The sequence below is a fragment of the Rutidosis leptorrhynchoides genome, chromosome 10 (assembly GCF_046630445.1).
Source record: "Rutidosis leptorrhynchoides isolate AG116_Rl617_1_P2 chromosome 10, CSIRO_AGI_Rlap_v1, whole genome shotgun sequence".
In the NCBI taxonomy this organism is placed as follows: Eukaryota; Viridiplantae; Streptophyta; class Magnoliopsida; order Asterales; family Asteraceae; genus Rutidosis; species Rutidosis leptorrhynchoides.
Genome location: NC_092342.1, coordinates 127,893,603 through 127,901,247, shown reverse-complemented (window position 1 = coordinate 127,901,247; position 7,645 = coordinate 127,893,603). Strand labels below are relative to the sequence as shown.

Below are 7,645 nucleotides of genomic sequence, written 5' to 3'. Positions count from 1 at the left end.
CGAATACGCATCGGCGTATTATTCCATCGGGATAACTTTTAAACAAATGTGGATCTTCCCAGAAATAGTGTTTTATATCACTAAAGAATTTCTTTCGTTTTTGGTACGACAACCCTTTTTCAAGGAATCCACATACTAAGTAATTTGCATAGTCTGCAAACCATGGAATTTCACTATAATCGATCTTCAAAAGATATTCATCAGGAAAGTTATCTTGTATGGCCGATTCATTTAGAACTTCTAGGATTTTCAAGACGAGAAAGATGATCAACTGCGAGATTTTATGCTCCCTTTTTGTCTCGGATCTCAATATCGAACTCTTGTAAGAGTAAGATCCAATGGATTAACCGTGGTTTGGCATCTTGTTTCGAAAATAGGTATCTAAGAGCAGAATGGTCGGTATAGAGCACCGTTTTAGCTAGAACGAGATATGAACTAAATTTGTCAAAAGCAAAGACAATAGCAAGGAGTTCTTTTTCAGTAGTTGTGTAATTCATTTGTGCTCCTTGTAACGTCTTACTAGCATTATATATAGGTTGAAATCGTTTTTCAATCTTTTGTCCTAAAACGTCTCCCATTGCAAAATCACTTGCATCGCACATGAGTTCAAATGGTAAATTCCAATTTAGAGTTATCATGATCGGCGCATTAGTGAGTTTTTCTTTAAGAATATTAAAATATTTGATGCATTCATCCAAAAAGATGAATGCAGCATCCTTTTCTAGGAGTTTATTCTTAGGAGTGGCAATTTTAGAAAAATCTTTTATGTAATGTCGGTAAAAACTGGCATGCCCTAGAAAACTCCTAACTCCTCTAACATTGGTGGGATATGGAAGTTTAGCAATTACATCTACTTTAGCTCTATCCACTTCAATTCCTTCCTTTGAAATTTTATGACCAAGAACGATGCCTTCTTTAACCATGAAATGGCATTTCTCCCAATTAAGAACTAGATTTGATTGCTCGCATCTAATAAGCATTCGTTCAAGATTAACTAGACATGTTTCAAAAGTATCACCGAAGACTGAAAAGACATCCATGAAAACTTCCATGCATTCTTCTATCATTTCGTGAAAAATCGCCATCATGCACCTTTGAAAGGTTACAGGGGCGTTGCAAAGTCCAAATGGCATGCGTTTATAAACAAAAGTACCATAAGGGCACGTGAATGTGGTTTTCTCTTGGTCCTCGGGTGCGATTGGAATTTGAAAATATTCGGAGAAACCGTCAAGAAAATAGTAGTAACGGCTAATCATTCCAATATTAGATCAATGAAAGGTAAGGGAAAGTGATCTTTTCTGGTGGCGTCATTTAATTTTCTATAATCAATACAAACACGCCATCCCGTTACAGTCCTAGTAGGAATAAGCTCATCTTTTTCATTTGTGATGACAGTCATACCACCCTTCTTAGGTACACATTGAACTGGGCTTACCCATGGACTATCAGAGATTGGATAAATTAAACCTGCATCGAGCAGTTTAATAATTTCTTTCTTAACAACATCTTGCATATTAGGAATTAGTCTTCATTGGTGTTGCACATATGTTTTATGACCTTCTTCCATAAGGATTTTATGTGTGCAATACGAAGGACTTATTCCTTTAATGTCATGAATCTTCCATGCAATAGCTGGTTTATGAGCTTTTAGCACAGAAATGAGTTGAGATTTTTCATTTTCTGTGAGAGAAGACGATATTATTACAGGTAATTCAGATTCACCATGTAAATAAGCGTATTCCAAATGGTTTGGAAGTGGCTTTAACTCTAATATCGGTGGTTCTTCTATCGATGATTTATATCGATATATGTCTTCCTCTTTTAGCATTTGAAGTTCTTCTGTTGTTGGTTCGTATTCATTAGCCATAAGTGCAGCTAAAATTTTAGCTTCATCAATTGGTTCAGTTCCTTCTCCTAAAGAACATTCTCCTGTTCCTTGTAATTCTGGAAATACTGGTAATAATTATGCATGTGAATCTATGGTTTGAATATAATAACATGTATCATCTGCAGATTGCGGTTGTTGCATGGCTCTATCAACAGAAAAGGTAACACTCTCGTCCTCTATACTTAGGGTCAGTTTCTTACCGAACACGTCTATTATTGCTTTAGCCGTGGTTAAGAATGGTCTTCCTAATATGAGAGGAACTCGAGAATCTTCTTCCATGTCCAGAATAACAAAGTCTACTAGAAATACTAAAGTACCAACTTTAACTAGCATGTTCTTCATTATCCCTCTAGGATATTTTACTGATCGATCGGCTAGTTGTATGCTTATTCATGTTGGTTTCAATTCTCCAAGGTCTAGTTTAGCGTATAATGAATACGGCATTAAATTTATACTAGCACCTAAATCTGCCAATGCTTCTATTGAATTAAGACTACCCAGAAAACATGGAATTGTGAAACTTCCCAGATCAGAGAGTTTTTCTGGTAGCTTATTCAACAGCACTGCAGAACAATTAGCATTCATTGTAACAGTCAAGAGTTCTTCCATTTTCTTTCTATTTGTGATTAGATCTTTCAGGAATTTAGCATATCTTGGCATTCCTGAAATCACATGAATGAAAGGAAGATTGATATTTATTTGTTTAAACATATCCAAGAATTTGGATTGCTCGGCTTCAAGTCTTTCTTTTCTCATTTTACTCGGGTAAGGAAGCGGTGGTTGGTATGGTTTAACATAAGGCTGTGCCTTAACTGTGTTATCTTCATTAACCTTTTCAACTACCGGTTCTGTTTCTTTCTCTTGCTCAGGCTGTGGTGCTTGTGGAGTAGGAATAGAGTCATCAGAAATTACAGGTATTTCAGGTGGTTTAAGTGTAATACCACTTCTTGTGGTAATGGCTTTAGCTGTTTCATTTCGGGGGTTAGCATTTATATTACTAGGTAGACTCCCCGGTTTTCTTTTACCTATCAACCTTGCTAGGTTGCTCACTTCTTGTTCCAGATTTTGGATAGAAGCTTGTTAATTTCTAAATGCTTGAGCATTTTGTTCATTAGTTTGTTTTCGAGATGTGAAAAACTGCGTTTGAGATTCAACTAGCTTCGACATCATATCTTCTAAATTTGGCTTTTTATCATCAGTTTGTGGTGGTTTATTTGAAAAAATAGGTCTTTGCTGGTTGTAAGTATTATTAGATACTTGTTGATTGCTAGGACCTTGTTGGTTGTTGTATAGAACATTTCGGTTATAATTCTGATTTTGATTGTAGTTCGGTCTTGGCGGTTGATAATTATTTTGATAATTATTTCCAGGCCTTTCGTTCATGTATGAAACATTCTCTCTTTGTTCCATTGTTTGTTCAATACTGAGAAAATATTTTATCAAATGTGGTCCTCCACACTGCTCACAACTAATTCGTATTGCGTGAATATCTTTAGTCATCTTTTCCATTCGTCTCTCGAAAGCATCTAACTTTGCGAAAATGGAATCAAAGTCTTGGCTAGAATCAGTACTAGCTGCTTTAGATGATCTAACGATGTCTTTTTCTTGATGCCACTCATGTGAGTGGGAGGCTGTGTTATCAATAATTTTGTAGGCTTCAGTTGCGGTTTTCTTCATAATGGAACCACCATCTGCTATGTCGATGTCTTTTCGTGTAGTAATGTCGCATCCTTGGTAGAATATTTTTACTATTTGATAAGTGTCTAAACCATGTTGAGGACATCCTCTCAACAACTTTCTAAATCTTGTCCACGCTTCATATAATGTTTCATTTGGCTTTTGCGTGAACGTAACAATTTCTCCTTGAAGTCTCACGGCCTTAGATGCCGGAAAGAATATTTTAAGAAATTTCTCAACTAAAACATCCCATGTATCAATCGCACTTCAGGTAATGATTTTAACAAATCTTTGGCTTCTCCCTTTAAAGTCCAGGGAAATAACATGAGATAGATCTGTTCATCCTCAACTTCTCTGATTTTGAATAGAGTACAGATCCTATTAAAGGTACGAAGATGTTTGTTTGGATCTTCCTTTGGCATACCACTAAATTGGCATTGATTAGTTACCATGTGTAGGATTTGTCCTTTGATTTCATAATCTGGCGCATTAATGTCTGGTTGAGTAATTGCGTAACCTTGGCCAGTGCGTGTAGCTCTCATTCGATCTTCCATACTTAGAGGTTCCTGATTTTTCATGATTGAATTTGTTGAATTTGAATCACTAGAGGATTCTAATTTAATGGTTTCTTCCTCGACAATCTCTGGTTGAATGATTAGTGGTTCAGGATCTCTGAATTATCCTTGAATATCCTTCGGGTTCTCAATTGTGAGGTCGGGTTTAAAAAATGGATTATCGAAAATTTGAATTGGAGTACTTGTTCGACTTGATGATGATTCTAAAGAAAAATCAACGGCGACAATATTGGCTAGATGTCTTGATCGAGTTACAGGTGGTGAACGTATGAAAGGTGGTGAACGTTTTGCTCAGTGCATTCACTGAATATCCTATTAGTTATAAAAATAAAACAGAATTATATAAGTTATTAAATTAATATACTTTTCTGATTTTGCCCACGTTTCGAATAGCCAATAGATGCAGCATGTAGCCAGGACCCTTTATATCGGAAGCCCACAACTCGCCACTAACAAATCCAACTATTACTACGAACCAGAAAATTTTGGATGTCTATCAATTTAACCGCTTAAAATAATTTTCCTCGAAATTTTGAAGATAAAATCTATGTCCTAAAAACTAGAGCGTAGAAATGAGAAAGAAGAAGAGTGAGTCGAAAAAATAAAAGGTCGAAAAATAATAATAAGAAAGTAAAGCGTCGAAACTTAAAAGTCTATAAACTAAAAATTAAAGATTGCGTCTAAAGGAATTAAAGCTTAAAAGGAATTCTATATCCAAAACGGCAATAACTTAATAGGCACTAAAATCTATTAAATATTAAAGCGATAAGCGACGTCGTAAAATTTTAAAGGTCCTAAATCTTAATCTAAAGAAAATGCACTTAAGGGATTTTACAGCAAAGCCTAAAAATCTAGAAATATAAAATATCTACGGCAAAATACTAAGTTTAAAACTAATTACGAACAATAAATTATAAAAGTTACGAATTAAACGATAATAAAGAAAAATACAAAATACAAAAATAAACTAAGTTGATAAAAATACAATTTTACAAAAATCTTATTTTTATATTATTATTTTATAAAAGTATTAAGTTTATATTTAATAAACTAATTAAAACTTAAAAACACAAAATACAAAATAAAACTAAAACTAATTATTATTAAATTAAACCCTAATTACTAATTAATTAATAATAATAATAATAATAATAATAATAATAATAATAATAATAATAATAATAATAATAATAATAATAATAATAATAATAATAATACGTAACCCTAATTCGATGGTCAAATGTACCAGACCTGTCACATCAACTCATGCGATCGCATGAGTTGAGTGTTAATAATCCATGCGATCGCATGGTGTTGAATATCAGGCCTGATTTGTTGGGCTGCTACAGTTCTCGACCCTTTTACTCTTTTAATTATTTTTTTTTATTTTCTGTTTTTATTTTATAGAAAATATAATTTAATTAAAAATTATATTTTAAAAATTACTTATTAGTTTTTGTAACTAAAGAAAAAATAAACTTTTTAATTTAAACACTTAAATAGATAAATATACTTTTTTTATGTTTATATATATATATATATATATATATATATATATATATATATATATATATATGTATATATATATATATATATATATATATATATATATATATATATATATATATATATATATATATATATATATATATATATATATATATATTTAAAACATATTATATTTTTACAAAAATAGATTAAAACTAAATTTTTTTTTATATAGCGTTCTATGGTGTCCCCGGCAGCGGTACCAAAAATACTTGATGTGTGCGAGGTGTAGTACGAAATAGATTATATTTTACTACTAAATGCTATTAATTACGATACAATTTTACACAAGTTATTTATTTATTTATTGAATGGGATATACCTAAACCTTGCTACAACACTTATAGCCGGTGTACCTAATCGTAGAGTAGTGTAGTTTTTAGTAAGTCCGGTTCGTTCCACAGGGTGCTGGCTAAGTTTAACGCTATATATATTTTAAACTATATGAAATGGCCCGTCCTAATCCATCTGGACGAATATATTACATTTGGTTACATTGCGAGGTACTTGACCTCTATATGATACATTTTACAAACATTGCATTCGTTTTTAAAAGACAAAACTTTCATTACATCGAAAGTTGACGGCATGCATACCATTTCATAATATATCCAACTATAATTGACTTAATAATAATCTTCATGAACTCGATGACTCGAATGCAACGTCTTTTGAAATATGTCATGAATGACTCCAAGTAATATCTTTAAAATGAGAAAATGCACAGCGGAAGAATTCCTTAATACCTGAGAATAAACATGCTTTAAAGTTTCAACCAAAAGGTTGGTGAGTTCATTAGTTTATCATAATCATTCATTTCCATCATTTTAATAGACCACAAGATTTTCATTTTCAGTTCTCATAAATATACGTCTCATGCATAGAGACAAAAATCATTCATATGGATTGAACACTTGATAACCGACATTAAAAAGATGTATATAAGAATATCCCCATCATTCCGGGACATTCATCGGACATGATAAAAAAACATCAAAGTACTAAAGCATCCGCTATAACGGATGGGGTTTGTTGGGCCCAATAGATCTATCTTTAGGATTCGCGTCAATTAGGGGTGCACTAATTCTCAAAATTAGTGATGTTCCCTAATTCTTAGATTACCAGACTAAAAGGGGCATATTCGGCTTCGATCATTCAACCATATAATGTAGTTTCGATTACTTGTGTCTATTTCGTAAAACATTTATAAAAGCGCATGTATTCTCAGTCCCAAAAATATATATTGCAAAAGCATTTAAAAAGGGAGCAAATGAAACTCACAGTAATGTATTTTGTAGTAAAAATACATTTGACGACATTGAACAAGTATAGGGTTGGCCTTGGATTCACGAACCTATATTATTGGTATGTATATATTAAAATGTATAATCATAATCGAACAATTTATTATATCTTAATTTATACATTATATGTTTAATTTGTGTTTATATTCAAAATGGTTATTATTTATATAGTTATGTTAATATATCCATAGTTGTTTAATATTATATTTAAAAATCAATAGTTTGTTATTTGTAAGTATTTATATAAATAATATTAGTAAGTTTGATATATATAGTTATATGAAATTTTAATATAATTATAGTATACGTAATAAGTACATTTTATGTACAAAATATTTATCTGCTTAAAAAAGTAGTTTTTGAGATTAATAAAGATAATAGTAATAATCATAGTATTTAATAATAATACCTATGTTGATAGTAATATTAGTAATAAAAATGATAATAATAATAATAATAATTATAATTGTAACTAGGGTTATGATAACGATAATAATAGTTGGTAACTACTACTTATATTAGCGATAATAACAATAATAACTAATTTTCATAATACTTATTAATAATACTAATACTAATAAAATTTTTATTACTTAACGATAATAATAATAATAACAAAAATGATAAGTGTAATAATAATAATAATAATAATA

The 7,645-nt window shown here is 31.2% G+C and overlaps 1 non-coding gene across 1 annotated transcript; it reads left to right on the top strand.

Annotated features, from left to right (window-relative positions):
* Positions 1-3,653: 3,653 nt before the first annotated feature.
* LOC139873885 (small nucleolar RNA R71) lies at positions 3,654-3,760 on the top strand. The gene has a single exon (XR_011767597.1). It is a non-coding gene; the product is annotated as a small nucleolar RNA R71 (small nucleolar RNA).
* Positions 3,761-7,645: the final 3,885 nt, after the last annotated feature.